The sequence below is a fragment of the Armigeres subalbatus genome, chromosome 1, assembly GCF_024139115.2.
Source record: "Armigeres subalbatus isolate Guangzhou_Male chromosome 1, GZ_Asu_2, whole genome shotgun sequence".
NCBI lineage: Eukaryota > Metazoa > Arthropoda > Insecta > Diptera > Culicidae > Armigeres > Armigeres subalbatus.
The window spans coordinates 174,420,060-174,436,522 of record NC_085139.1 but is presented as its reverse complement, the minus strand read 5'-3'; the positions used below and the strand labels follow the sequence as shown (position 1 = coordinate 174,436,522).

General features: G+C 37.1%; 1 protein-coding gene across 4 annotated transcripts in view; it reads left to right on the top strand.

The window, feature by feature from the left end:
• Positions 1-16,463, top strand: part of LOC134205545 (fasciclin-1) — a 576,572-nt gene that overhangs the window by 527,160 nt on the left and 32,949 nt on the right. The window lies entirely within an intron of this gene.

The following is a 16,463-nucleotide window of genomic DNA, read 5'->3' as shown; positions in this document are numbered from 1 at the left end:
ACCTTTTCATACGTTGCCATTTCGACAGTTTTTCACTCCGCCGGTCTCTGGTTATAGGGTTGCTACTTCGCACTCTAACTGATGTCAAAAGGACAACAGTGCCCGCCCATACTGCACTAACAGCTAAGTACGCAACCTTAAGTTGCCGGTCTTGTCATCGGTCGACCCGTTGAAGCGTGATATAGAAACTTGTGGGGACCATATTGCATTATTGTATTCCCTAGCCTCAATCAAACCGCGAGTACTTCGGATTCCCAAAACTATTATTGTATAAGAATCAGGAAAAACCTATTAAAACAAGATTTCGGCTCCGCAAAGCTTCATGGCAAAAGAGCCTCCCACATAAACGATAGATTCAGAAAAGCAGTGTATGAATGCATTGTTGATCGAGCTTGCTGTCGAAAACGATAAACTTTTGATACAACTGTGCAGTAACCGTTTTGACTGAAATGAAATCACAAACTCGTGTATGATGACAAATAAGATGCAAAAGGCGATATACGTAAAAGTTATATAGAGAATATCGCCTCCACTTGAGTAGTCTGGGAGCGGTTTTCTATAGGAAAAATACAAATTTCACACATTCACCAAGACTATCAGGAGATGTGGCAATACAATTTCATATTTCTTAATATTTATTTCACAGCATATCTAGATGAAATAGAAGCATAATCCTTTCTGTTTTCTGTCTCTTTTCTTTCCTACTATGATTTTAAATGGATTCGCAACCGCATCGCCTTGCACCAAACTTTACAAATACTCCATTGTATGACAAAAAAACTGCCAACCATATCACAACAATCACCACCACTCTCGGGGGGATCTTTCGGTCGTATAATTAAAATCTCCGACAAAATTAACTATCCAACACAATCTCAATCACGGCGACAAACACAACAAAAAATACACTTCAAACTTCACGAAAAACAGTCATTCAGGGTAAGGAAAACTGTACCCCGTTCTCTGTTGATGTCCTTCCTTCGCAGTTCGTATGCTCTCTGCAAATAGCAGCAGACCTCGAACATGAAAACAATTTCTCGAGAGCCGCGGAGGAAGAACTGAAGCAACAGATTGCCTACAGAAAAAAAAAGTTGTGTCAATTTTCGTTCCTTAATTTCTTGTTCGATTGTCCTTCCGATTTTTCCCTAGTCGTATATAGTCTTCAAGTTATTTTCGTCATCGAGTGTATAATTTCCAACCTGTTTCTTTAATATTTTTTTTCGAAGCAATACTACTCTCAAGTCGTACCGGAATGACTGCTAATTTTCGGCAATCCTCTCGAAATGAGACGTGCTTTCCGTGGACGGCTGTCACTGTGAAAAATGAGAACAGCCGGATAATGTAGTTGTTTACTTCCTATTTGCGTCTTTTGTTTTATTCATACCACCCTCCTACACTGGATTGTTTCTCTTATATCAACTGTACCGAGGAAAATTACGTTTGCAGATTTTTCAGCCTCCTGTTTTAGCTTACTTTTCTTGACTTCATTTTCATGCACGGATTAAGCATTTTGATGGTGTTTTTTTGTGTGCAGGTTGTAGGAATAAATTATGACTGTAAGCCATCTCAAGAGCTTACATTAGGACGCTTTTATTTTTTTTTTGGCTCTCTTGTTGTGTATATCGTTGTTATCACTCAAATGTTTCATTTCGTGTATATAGGTAATGTGGATGTGCATGAATTTCAATCATGATTTGTCACTGTTAAGCTGAACAAATGAGATGAGTGTGATCTCGTTCATTGACATGTTGTTAAGTTAAAGTGTTTACCAAATTGAGCAAACTGTATAAAAAGTGACAAACGCGTACTTCGGAAAACGTTCATCTTTTTTTCTAAAGAGAAATTTGCAAAGTTATTTATTACATATTCCTAAAATTATGCAATAACTCGTTGCAGTCTAGAAGACTAATTCGAAGCTAGAGAGTGAGAAGTGCGAAATAAGGAACGAGAAGTGGGGAATGAGAAATAAGAAATTTTTGTTTCTTCTTCTTTCGTTCAATTTTCTTCCTTCCTTCTTTTTGCTTCTTTCTTTTGCCTCCCTTGCTTCTTCCTTCATCCTTCTTCATTTTTATTTTTTTTCCTTCCTTCTAACTTCTTCCCTCATCCTTTTCCTTTCCATCCTTTTTTCTTACTTCTCCTTCTTTCCTTATTTGTTTTCTTTCGCCTTCCTTTTTCTTTTTTTCATCCATTTCAATTCTTCCATCTTTCATTTCTTCCTTTCTGTTTGCGTTTTCCTTCTCTTTTTTCTTTCTTCTTTTTTCCTTTTTCCTTCATCCTTCTTTCTTTTTTATTTTTTTTTGTCTCCCTGCATCTTCTTTCATCCTTCTTCATTTTTATTTTCTTTTTTCCTTCTTACTTCTTCCTTCATCCTTCTTTTTCTTTTTGCTTCTCCCTTCTTCCTTATTTTTTTCTCCTTCATCATTCTTCCTTTTTCATTTTTCCTTCATCTTGGTTGCTTCTTTGTTTCTTCTTCTTTTTTCCTTTGTCCTTCTTCTTTTTGAATTTTTCCTTTATTTTGTTTCCTTCTTTCTTCTTCCTTCTTCATACTTTTTTTTTCCTCTTTCCTTTTCTTTCTTTTTCCCTTTTCCATTTTCCCTTTTCCCTTTTCCAATTTTCTCATCCTTTTTCCTTCTTGCTTTTCCTTATTCCTTCTTTTTTCTTCTTACTTCTTTCTTCCTTCTTCATTCTTCCTTCTTCCTTTTTCTTTCTTTCTTCTTCTACCTTCCTTCTTCCTTGTTTCTTCTTTCTGGAAAGGAAAAAGGAAAAGGAAAAAGGAAAAGGAAAAAGGATGAATAAAAAATAAAAAGGAAGAAGCAAGATACTTCCTTCTTGCTTCTTCCTTTTTATTTTTTATTCATCCTTTTTCCTTCTTCTTCCTTCTTTTCTCTTCTTCCTTTTTCTTCTTCTCTTTTCTATTTTCTACATTTTTCTTTTCTTTCTCCCTGTTTCATGTTTCCTTCTTTTTTCTGTTTCCTTCTTGCTTTTTCACTCTTTCTTCTTCCATCTTCTTTCTTCCCTTTCCTTTATCATTTTTTTTTCATTTTGATTGCTTCTTCTTGTGTTACTTCTTTTTTGTTCTCTCAACATTTTCCTTCTTCAATTCTCACTCCTTACTTCCCACTTCTCACTTCTCACTTATGTCTATTCATTTCGCTTCTCACTTCTAATTTGTCATTCTTGCTAAAAACCGTTCGGCCAAAGAGGCCGTACATTAATTACTTCAGCAATTTTTCTCGGTTTGACAGCAAGTATAGCAAGGAATGTTAGCAAAATTGTAAGATCATATGCAATATGTGTATAAGAGTCTAGTAATTCGTGTATTTGTTTCCAATACGACTTAAGTCTGCAGACGTTAAAGCCACCAATTATTAACAAACGATTATCAATATTTTTTCAATATTAAATATTTGAAAAATTAATTCAAAGAATTTTTACCTGTAACTATTTCTCAATCACACGTTATACACGTTGCCTCATCATTCATTTCCGCGCATCTCACAGAATCGTAAATTCGCACTTCATACACTTATTCGAGAAGAACTTTCCTTGAGAAGGACATGTTTGCACCTTTTTATACAAATACTCATTCTTATTCCCGACACGTTTGAAAGCCAGTGAGTGCTCTGTCAAACAGCTTTCAGTTTTTTTCGTATCCTTCATCATACCTCACCTGATAAACGTGAATCATCTCTCTTTGATAACCTCGTGCCTGAATTCACTTTCGCCTGTCAAGTTTCACTCACTCTACAGAGTCGAATACTTCTGAGAAAAAAAAATGTGAATACAACGTTTCTCAGGGGCTGCCTGCGGTCGAGAAAAAAAAGGTGTTGAAACCGTGAAGTCGTTTCGCATGCGGGGGCGATACGGGCAACTCGAATTCCCACGCCAGTGATTGTTGAGAATATGTTAGCAAGTGTAAAAATAATTTCCCCGACAAACGTGGAAAGGACTACGAAGGGTGAACGCTCCAGCTGTTGCGCTTCTTAGTATAGGTTTTATGTCAACACTTCCAACTGCCATTTTATATAAAAATCGACAGTCAACAATCGGAACTTTATCTCAGGCAAACCTTTATCGAAGCACGTCCGAAAATCGTATTGACTATTGAAAGCAGGGAACCACTTAGTCAATACGTATATTGACTGAATGTGGTTATAAATATGATTATTATCGTTCTCATGGATACTCCAGAGCAGAACGAAACTTTTGCCTTCCCACTAGCGCTTTCATTGAAAGGCAAATTTCTGTTATTGTAACGAGTTTCCTCCAGAGACTTTGACTGGAGCGCGAGTTTCGTGTTCTTGTCGAGAGCTGTTTCAGCAAGGCTGTGCCGAACAGCTCCAAGCTTTTGCGCCCTTTTAATGCCAGCATTTTATAGTCTTGCCAAACATTTTCAATCCTATTTTATAAAATACTGAGTTTGTTTTGAACAGTGCACAGGGTGTCATATTCCCGAACCAAATCCCTGGAAGGGACATTCCCTACATCTTTTTTATCACCTTGTGTGGAAATGGAAGATTTAAATCCACAAATGAGAATCGCAAGGGTTAGGCGTTCCCTTCAGCCAAAAGCACACACCACCCGGTACGAGTTGAAGACGTGAGCGATAAGCTCCTTAGAATAAAATTTGCATCCAATTTCCAGTGCTACTAACCATATAGACAGTGTCGCAAGGTAGTGACATACTCTGCAGATGTTTCGCGTAGTAATCGGAACAGCTGGTTGAAACGGGCGATTTGATGCAATCTAAATCGATTGAATGGAATCGAGAAATTGGTCCCAGCTCGGCGATAATCTTCAGCAGCATTGCTTGTGAACAAACTGAAGCATAATCGATTATGGCCGCAATCCCACAATCTGCAGGTGTTTTTTTTAATGTTATACCCAAACAGTATACTTATAACTCCTCCGAAATGATTTCCTGCGATATTTATAACCCAAGCTGTTTATTACAGTGATACATGATATTATAAACCGCCCATTTGAAATTCAATTTCCCAATTACCATTTGATATCACCACAATCTCATTAAAATTTTGTAGATTCTTTTGCATGTACAGAAAGTTGACATTCCGTGTGGTGAGCAAAAATCACATTACAAATGCATGCATTTGGTCAATTACTTTGTATAAAATTTTTCTGCACATGCTTCGTTGCAACCCCCACCCCATCCACGTATGTAGATAAAAATCAGTGTTTAAATGTCTACTTTTCAATTTCATACCTCCGCCAAATCAACATACCACATGTCATAATAAAACATATATCCACGACACTCATCTCATCACCGCACTATAAACTACCAACTCACATTGCATCGTCTCTGTCGCCAACATGGATGGGCCTCTGCAAATCGCACATCTTACTTGAAAAAATGCGCGGCACAGCTTCTTGGCGTAAGTATCTATGTAGGTAGTTGCTGAATAAATGAGCAGAGTTACATAATGATATAACAAAAATATATATGTATTGCACTATATTAGCTGCCGCATGTACAAACCTACATATGAGGATGATTTTACTGCATAAGTTCACAATTGCTGAAATATTCTTGCACTTAGTTAAAGATCCAGTCACATGTCATCAAAAACCATTTCTCTATACAATTACAGCAAGTTAATGTTATTGATCACACATTTGAAATGGTACCATTTTATGTTTTACAAACCCTTCGAGAAGAAGATCATATCCTATCAAAATTTGTAATAAACTTGAAGCAAAATATTGCTTTACACCATAAAAAAAACATTTTAACCATTAAAAATGGACAAAATCACCGAACATCTGAATTCCAATCTAGACTTACTTCTTACCGCTCGGCTAAGGAGGCCCCCGAACTAGACTAGCCTAGACTAGACTAATGATTTCAGATATTAAAACAAAATTGTTGAAAATAAATCCTGATCCAATGGTTCCTACACCGACAAATTAACATTTCTTCTTGTGATTTTAGTTGAGACACAGAGGTCTTTAAAAATCTATATGTTCTATACCTTGTACCGACTCTTCTAGAATACTGCGAAGATTCCATCGAATCCCTTTAAAACCAATTTAGATAACTATCCATTCAATTGATTTATTGTGCAATTTCACCGATTCTTATGAAAATATAAATTGCTCCACAGGTAATATGAAGGAAAATAAAATGTTGACAAGCTTAATCAAAATGATCCAATCTGCATTAATTCTACGAAACCATCAAAGGATATAAAACGTGCTGTTTGCTGTGTATTAATCTGTAGCCGACCCAACCCCATGCAATGAATGTAATCAAACCCATTTTAAAACCAATTCGACCAGCTCATTGTCAACCGAATTCATTGGATTTATGACACATTACCTGTTTTCGCGATAAAATATACCCTTTCACGTCAGCGATCTATTAATATTGGGCTCGGAAAGATTTCCCTTTTTCGGATCAGGAAGCTGTACTCGGATGCATTCGATCATAATGAATATTATAATTGAGTTGAAAATATAAACCATACCATTTAGCGGTGGTGACTGGCTGACGTGAATTATCGACGCTTGTTTCAGAGTTTTTTTTTCATATTTACTGTAGTCGTTTTGTTCACAGCTATATACAATGTAACATGAGCGGCTGGCGGCTGGTTGTATCCAATTAATTTTCATAAATTGAAGAAGCTTGAAGGGGATTTAAGCAAACCACCATCGAATGCAATCAACAATCGACTTGTAATATTGTATTGCCAATTCTGGTTAACTCGATTGTAGTGCGTAATGAATATTTTATCATGCATTTAAGTAGCACATGAATGTAATCCGAAATGTATTTAAAATTGGATATTTATCGAATTTATCTGCGTAACTTAGCATTATAAATTATTACAAATACAGGAATTGCGATGGTATTGGACAAAAAGCTTGGGATAGGTAAAATTTTGTCGAAATTCAATTTGCTTAAAATAAAGAAAATTTTGATTCATCGGATGCAGAAACTCTTCTAGTTATCTGTCCTAATCCTTAAGTTCAGATTGGTCCACGGACACTGGAGATGTCGTTAAATGTGACGTGAACTTTAGTCATGTTTTATGCTTTCACTAGAACTTAGCACTAATTTGCCGACCAATGCTGGCTGTAGATTGTGAATCCGAATGAATGTGTGAATCGAATATGATGAAATGTTAACCAATCGGAATCATGAGAATATGGCTACCCAACATCTCGCGAGACGACGATTGCCGAAACACTTTCAGGACGATAGTGCCAACTGCCTTTCTTATAATAGATTCTAAGAACCCCGAAGAAGGGGTCGGTTTTGAAGCCGAAACCGTGCATATATGCTTTTTTTGTCAAAATTTATATTTTTTCAAGACGATTAAAAGATACATTTTAGGGACTGTAAAACTCGCTGAACTCTTCTAACATATTCGGGTGTCCTACAAAAATGACATCGGTTCAGGATGTCACGGGGTGGCCATTATCATTCCCAGAATTTAATAATTCTACTTGTTTAGCAATTTGATATCCATACTGCCATAGTTTGAAATATATTTAGAAAATAATAGATTTTGATGCTTCCAGAGGCTTCCCCAATAGTAGGCTGACCATACGTACCGTATTTAACGGGACAGTCCCGTCCAAAGAGCTCCAAAATATTATTCAAACAAATTTAATATTTTAGCAAATATAGTATATTAACAATATAGTCCACTTCGTGAATCCCCATATATTAGACAAGAGACAGCACATTCACACCATCTTGTGTCACAAAAGGTAACTAACGTCTGAAAACGATAACCAAGGGGTGCGATAATTACACTAATTTTACAGTTTTTGAAAGTTTGAATTACTTTTTACAAATTTTTAATTTGAAACTCAGATATCAAAATGGGGTCATGGAACGATTTCTAGCATATTATTTCGACAGGTTATACTGCATATTGAATCATACTTTTAAGCACCCCTCGGATTGTCTTTTCACTACATTGTTTGACTTTTGTTACACCATGGCGCTACTGCGTTGTCTCTTCAAACCAGACAGAGTGGACTATATTGGTAATAGAGTATATTTGATTTTAGGCAGGAATCTAAAATCAAATACATAGAAAGTCCTTTTTTGTATGTTTATTCTTCTTATTGGCATTACATCCCCACACTGGGACAGAGCCGCCTCACAGCTTAGCTCATTAGGCACTTCCACAGTTATTAACTGCGAGGTTTCTAAGCCAAGTTACCATTTTTGCATTCGTATATCATGAGGCTAACACGATGATACTTTTATGCCCAAGGAAGTCGAGACAATTTCCAATCCGCAAATTGCCTAGACCGGCACCGGGAATCGAACCCAGCCACCCTCAGCATGGTCTTGCTTTGTAGCCGCGCGTCTTACCGCACGGCTAAGGAGGACCCTAGAGAGATTTTTCTCTCAATAAAGAAAGTGGACTAAACCCATCAAAAAAGTGTGAGATTATATGTTATTAGTGTTCCTTTTAAAATAATGCTATCTATGCCGTTTCGCATTTTCTAATGATCGACTTTTCTTAAGGTTTTTAACAGTTAATGACAACAGGTGCTTCTCCGAGAGATTTTTTCATACAGTTTCATTTCAATGATTTTTTTCTGCTTATTCCGGGGCAGACGAATTTCGCGCCAACTCGACCAGCGGTTGGCAGCACCATCTCAGAATCGAATGAAACTTGGTGGGCATAAAAATATGGTATATCTAAACCACTCTCAGTTTTTCAAAAATTGTCAAGAGTAACATTTGATGACGGCCTATTTTTTTTTTTCATTGATTTTTTTAAAAATCGATGTAACTCTAAAATAACAAGACCTACAAAAAAGTGTTGTATGGCGGACTGTCGTGAAATTCCCAGAAGTTTGTTGGAAAAATATCCAAAAAATAAAAAACCGATTGCTACACTGAAAAAAATTGATTTTAAAAATTGAAATCGATTTGCAAAAAAAAAAACTCATCTAAGAAATCAATGAATTTTTTACTACAGATAGGTATTTTAATTACCAAATTTTTCTGTGAATAATGTTTCTGTGACATATTTAAGGAAAAAAAAGTTTTTCTAACAAAAACTTTTTTTATGTCCATATTGAGTGAAAATTTATCAGCGTGTTTTATGCCTACAGCGCCGAATATAGACTCTGCAGCCTATCATCAACCAACGACACATTTTGGAAGTATAAAAATTTGTTTAGTAAGCAATTCAGCGTAATCTAACATTAATGTGGAACAACATTTGAAAAAGGCGTATATTTTCCTAGATTTCTTATATTAATGTCAACCACAAATGACCAGATTTACAAAATTGTGATGTTTGATGGACTATTGTAAATTTGTCTGAACTGTAAAATCTGAAACATAAAAGAGCGTTTCGTTCACCGAGAAAATAAATCAATAAATGTAAAGATTAAAACTGGTTTGCAAAATAAAATTGGAGGTCGATTTTTTTTATCAGATAAACATTTTGATTCCAAACGATGAAGCTCGGTAGATAATTTCATTAGAGGGAATTCGGGTAAAGGCACATTAAAAGAATAATAACTTTTTCCCTTTTTTTCAACCGTCTAAGACGAGTTGAGTAACTCCATTCAATTCCACCAATTATTTCGATATCTTTTCAGATACGGAAAATGGAGTTACAGGGGTTAGGCAAAATGATTGAGATAGGCAAAATTTGGCCCAAATTCAAATCCTTATAACTTTTTGAAAAATTGATGAAATTGGACAAAACCGGAAGCATTCGACGGCAAATTTAGTCAAGATTTAGGAACATGCATGGTCACGAATACTGGCCACCGGACACCGGAGATGTTCCGGATTTTCGGAGGCCATGTCAAAAACACATTTTTTCTGCCGCTCGTATTTTTGTGTGGTTTGAAGTTACATCGATGAACACTATTTTCCTAGAAACTAGATCTTATTAAAAATTGAATGCGGGTGGTTGCGCTAAGATCCGTTGAAAAACATCCGAGATATGGCCATTTCAGTAAACCTGGTTCCGGATACTATCGGTACCATATCAATATTGGTATCAAACTTCAAGATTTTTCATGAAGATGCTTCAGGAAGCATATGCAGGACGATCAGTTGCCCTGACCACTCTGTAGTAGGTTCAAGGTGCCCCGGGGGAAGTGGCCAATTTGGAAAACGTTCAGATCCCTATCAATATGGGTATCAAACTTTAAGATTTTCCATGGAGATGCTTCAGGAAGCATATTCAGGATGATCAGTTGCCCTGACCACTCTGTAGTAAGTTCCAGGTGCCCCGGGGGAAGTGGCCAATTTGAAAAACGTTCAGAATCCTATCAATATGGGTATCAAACTTCAAGATTTTTCATGAAGATGCTTCAGGAAGCATATTCAGAATGATCAAATGCTCTAGCCACTCTGTAGTAGGTTCCAGGTGCCCCGGAGGAAGTGGCCAATTTGAAAAACGTTCGGAACCATATCAACTTCAAGATTTTTCGATGTGATACTTCTAAATGCATTTTAGAACCAACAGCTGTCATCTCAACTCTGTAGTAGGTTCCAGGTGTCTTGGGGAAGTGACCAATTTGCCAAATGTGCTTTTGGATTCTCCTGTCAAATAGAGTTCGCCGCAGCACGAAGTTGACCATCTACAAAACGCTCATTAGACTGGTTTGCCTCTATGGCCACGAAAGTTGGATGTTGCTGGCGAAGGACCAACGCGTCCTTGGAGTTTCCGAATGGAAGGTGCTGCGGCGAACTCTATTCGACAGGAGAGTCCAAAAGCATATCCATGAAAAACCTTGAACTTTGATACTCATTTTGACATGGTTTCGAACATTTTGCAAATTGGCCACTTCCCCAGGACACCTGGAACCTACTGCAGAGTGGTCATGACAGCTGCTGGTTCCAAAATGCATTTAAAAGTATCACATCGAAAAATCTTGAAGTTTGATATCCATATTGATATGGTTCTGAACGTTTTTCAAATTGGCCACTTCCCCCGAGGCACCTGGAAACTACTACAGAGTGGTCAGGGCTACTAATCATCCTGAATATGCTTCCCGAAGCATCTACATGAAAAATCTTGAAGTTTGATACCCAAATTGAAAGAGTACTGAACGTTTTTCAAATTGGCCACTTCCCCCGGGGCACCTGGAACCTACCACAGAGCAGTCAGGGTAACTGATCGTCCTGAATATGCTTCCTGAAGCATCCCCACGAAAAATCTTGAAGTTTGATACCCATATTGACAGGGTTCTGAACGTTTTTTAAATTGGCCACCTCCCCCGGGGCACCTGGATCCTACTACAGAGTGGTTAGAGCAACCGATCGTCCTGAATATGCTTTCTGAAGCATCTCCATGAAAAATCTTGAAGTTTGAGACCCATATTGATAGGGTTCTGAACGTTTTTCAAATTGGCCACTTCCCCCAGGGCACCTGGAACCTACTACAGAGCAGTCAGGGTAACTGATCGTCCTGAATATGCTTCCTGAAGCATCCCCACGAAAAATCTTGAAGTTTGATACCCATATTGACAGGGTTCTGAACGTTTTTCAAATTGGCCACCTCCCCCGGGGCACCTGGATCCTACTACAGAGTGGTTAGAGCAACTGATCATCCTGAATATGCTTCCTGAAGCATCTCCATGGAAAATCTTAAAGTTTGATACCCATATTGATAGGGTTCTGAACGTTTTTCAAATTGGCCACTTCCCCCAGGGCACCTGGAACCTACTACAGAGTGGTCAGGGCAACTGCTCGTCCTGCATATGCTTCCTGAAGCATCTCCATGAAAAATCTTAAAGTTTGATACCCATATTGATAGGGTTCTGAACGTTTTTCAAATTGGCCACTTGCCCCGGGGCACCTGGAACCTACTACAGAGCAGTCAGGGTAACTGATCGTCCTGAATATGCTTCCTGAAGCATCCCCACGAAAAATCTTGAAGTTTGATACCCATATTGACAGGGTTCTGAACGTTTTTCAAATTAGCCACCTCCCCCGGGGCACCTGGATCCTACTACAGAGTGGTTAGAGCAACTGATCATCCTGAATATGCTTCCTGAAGCATCTCCATGAAAAATCTTAAAGTTTGATACCCATATTGATAGGGTTCTGAACGTTTTTCAAATTGGCCACCTCCCCCGGGGCACCTGGAACCTACTACAGAGTGGTTAGAGCAACTAATCATCCTGAATATGCTTCCTGAAGCATCTCCATGGAAAATCTTAAAGTTTGATACCCATATTGATAGGGTTCTGAACGTTTTTCAAATTGGCCACTTCCCCCGGGGCACCTGGAACCTACTACAGAGTGGTCAGGGCAACTGCTCGTCCTGCATATGCTTCCTGAAGCATCTTCATGAAAAATCTTGAAGTTTGATACCAATATTGATATGGTACCGGTTAATATATACGTGATTGGAAGGATATACATAATTGACCATAGTATCCGGAACCAGGTTTACTGAAATGGCCATATCTCGGATGTTTTTCAACGGATCTTAGCGCAACCGCCCGCATTCAATTTTCAATAAGATCTAGTTTCTAGGAAAATAGTGTTTATCGATGTACCTTCAAACCACACAAAAATTTGAGCGGCAGAAAAAATGTGTTTTTGACATGGCCTCCGAAAATCCGGAACATCTCCGGTGTCCGGTGGCTAGTATTCGTGACCGTACATGTTCCTAAATCTTGACTAAATTTGCCGTCGAATGCTTCCGGTTTTGTTCAATTTCATCAATTTTTCAAAAAGTTATAAGGATTTGAATTTGGGCCAAATTTTGCCTATCTCAATCATTTTGCCTAACCCCTGTACTTAACTCGTCTTAGACGGCTGAATACATTTCACTAAAAAGAGCTTAAAATATTTTTCCCCTTTTTTATTTTTTCTTCAATTTTATTTGTTACTTTCTTATTTCTACTTGAATAATCATTAATTTGTAAATTTACTCGAACAATCATCTGAGTTGGATTATTTTTAGCCAGGATTTTATTATGAGCGATTGGTATAAAAGAATGAAACTTTTGTGTGCCAGTTATAGTTTTTGCTTTTTTGAAAAGTTCATCAAACTCTTCTGCCATTGTTGAGTATTGCTCATTCGAGATATAACAGAAATGTAATTTAGTGATATTTTTGTCTTATTGTGTAACTGCGCATTCGTACAACTCCCGATGAGTCTAAATAGTATTTCCATAATCTTTGGCAAGACTTGCTCGTTTTGCCATTCGTTTGAGATTGCCACCAATAGCATCGCAAGGGCCCTTTCCGTGCGATGTTGTAAAAAAGTGCCATTCTGCTTCTAAGCCATGTTTTGAATTAAAACTACACAGACTTGCAAAGTTCTTTTTATTTTTATAATGTGCTGCAGCTCCACCAGACACAAAAGCAATTCAAAAATCGATCGACTGTTTCAAAAAGTCAATTAATTTTGAAATGAATAAGTGAACAGCTTTTGTGTCAAGAGTCATTACTTCTGATTGATAAAGCTAATGTTTTCTAATTTACCGTTTCTTTTAAAGTAAACTTCGAATGGATATATTGTTGCCTGGGAATTATTCCAACCCTGAGCAGCATTTTGGATAATGAATGAATAATTTTCAGAGAAATCCAACAGTTCAAGTATTTCACTTTGACCTAAAGTATTGCTGTTTGCCAATAATGTCATGAGTTATAAGTTTATCAATTTTTTCAATAAAATACGATACAAATTCAACTACAGGCTTTATAACGGTGTCTAAATTACACCGATCAGTGTCAGCCTTTGCTGAAAAACAACATCTTCTTTTCCACTATTACAATTAAATATCACTTCAGTTTCGTTTCGGCAACATTGCCCGTTTTCAAAGCAATTATTTGCTTTTTTGTGAACTCTATGGTTTTTAAGCTACTTTGATACAAAAAGTCAATAAAAATATAAACCCTCAAATGATGGTCCACAATTATGTTAGATTATGCTAAATTGCTTCCTAAACAAATGTTTATACTTCCAAAACGTGTCGTTGGTGGATGATAGGCTGCTGAACCTATATTTGACGCTGTAGGCATAAAACCACTGATAAATTTTCACTCAATATGAACATGGAAAAAGTTTTTGTTAGAAAAACTTTTTTTTCTTAAATATGTCACAGGAACATTATTCCCAGAAAAGGTAGATAATTAAAATACCTATCTGCAGAAAAAATTTCATCGATTTTTGAGATGAGCTTTTTTAGTAATATCGATTTCAATTTTTTAATCTATTTTTTTTCCAATATTGTAAACGGTTTTATATTTTTTAGATATTTTTTCAAAAAACTTCAGGGAATTTCACGACAGTCCGCCATACAACACTTTTTTTTGTAGGTCTTGTCATTTTAGAGTAACATCGATTTTTTAAAAATCAATGGAAAAAAATTGGGCTCCCATCAAATGTTATCTTGATAATTAAAACTAAGTATGCAGAGTGGCTAGAAATACTACATCATTATGCCCACCAAGTTTCATTCGATTGTGAGATGGTGCTGCCAGCCCCATAGAAGGGTTGGCGCGAAATTCGTCGGCATTAAAATTTGGCCAATTTCATCAGCGGATTGAACGGAATTAGTAACTTGGTAGGCAAGTATTTCCTGACTATTAGGTCACGCCTCAACGTCAATAAAATAAAGCGCAAGTACAGACATTTTAGTTTTCAGATTAGGTTCGTTTTCCAAAGTAAGTAATTCATTTTTTTTTCAAATCTGCTTTACCACATTTCTTTTCAATCATTTGATTCTTTTCGAAACATTAAGAATTATTCTTATTAAGTCTTTCTGAATAATTTTGAATATTTCGGAATCATCCACCGTAAAAAACGACGGCATGAACAAATAATAAGTTTGGGGCAGTTTCAAACCGAGGGAAAATTTGGGTGGATCAAAGGCTAGATTTAAGGTCCTAACGAACTTTAAGGCTAGTTTACACATCAGGGGGGTGTGAGTGCGGGTTTTCTCTTGTTTCGGACAGCAGAACGATCACGCGATCTGCCGAAATATTGTGTTCTGCATTGCGCGGCCGGTAATAAGAGTAGCCATCGAACAAGTAAGTGCAGTGCATGTTTTAGTCGTCGGGAAAGAAATAAAATATCTATCTTGTGTTCGGTGAGTGCAGAGTAATGCGCTTCCGTGCGGTCGTCCAAAACGCGAATCTCTTCAGTTTTCATACGCCACCGGGCGTGCATGTTTTAACTTTTAACTCGTATTAGTGTTATTTCCCATCCCATGGATCACATCGCTTACCAAATTGAATCCAGATAAATTATCCTTTGTAACTAAAACGATATCCTATCCCAACACAATCGTGGAGATGCAGAGGTATACTCGGTCTCTAGTAGCAACAATCCTTCCATTCCTATATGACCGTAAGGACGTGGCCGGCGCCGTTATTGTCTTTAGATATTTGAGCTCCCGAAACGTGTACATTGAGAATGGGTAGCTAATGCAAGTTCAGTCAATCACGGAGTAGCAACTACGAATTGTGCGATCATAATGCTTTTGTTTTTGTAAAGCTGACCTGAAATTAGTCAAAGAATTGAAAATGTTATTAGCCAACAACAAATTTTGCAGCGAGAAACCAATTTAGCATTTTATGATCCACAATGCAAAATTTTGGCTGCCTTCAAAGCTTCTATTTTCATTCTAGCCCAGTATATCTTTGAATCAGCCGCAACTCCGGTGATCACTGGCGGAGTTAAACTGGGGCATGATGGGGCACGTGACACACCAAATCAAATATTTCCCTAGAATTTAATTACAAACGCCAAAAAAACTGATTTTCCGCCTATTTTTATAATCACTGGCGGGTTTAAACTGGGGTACGATAGAGAGAAATAAAAACTGATTTTCCGACAATTTTTATTAATTTTGGAGAGGAAAACTTCCAGAGGAATACTTGGAGTTATTTTCGAAAGAATTTTAGGAGAAATAAAGTAATTTCTTTAAAAATGTCAATAGGTATTTTTCCGGAAATTATGTTGGAAATTCCATCGTGAGTTCCAGTAATAATTCCTTTTGAAATACCTTGTGCAATTCCTTTGCAAATCTCCGGAAAACTTTTAGGTTTTTCCTTTTGGCAATTTCGAGAATCTCTGGTGAAAATTTCTTTTGAAAAATAATCAGAAATTCCTTCAACTCCAGGAATAATTTTGACACTCCTTCTGGAATTTCTTCGGAATATTCTCTGGAAAGGCTTTTGTAAATTTCTCCGGTAATTCCTCCGGAACTTCCTTTGGCTTTTAGTAAAACCATACGAAATTTCTGCCGGAATAATTCCGGAAATTTTGTTGGGAGGTTTTATATGGATTTTTTTATAGTCATACTATATCCCAAAGGGTTTCGAACAGAGATATTAAAGGATTTTCCAGATGATTTTTAAAGAACTCTTGAAGTAATTTCCGAATGATTCATAAAAGTATTTCTGAATGAATTCCAAAGAATTTCTTCCCAAAGTTTTGGAAGGGATTTCTTATCAAAAAAGGCGGAAAATTTGTTATTTTTCT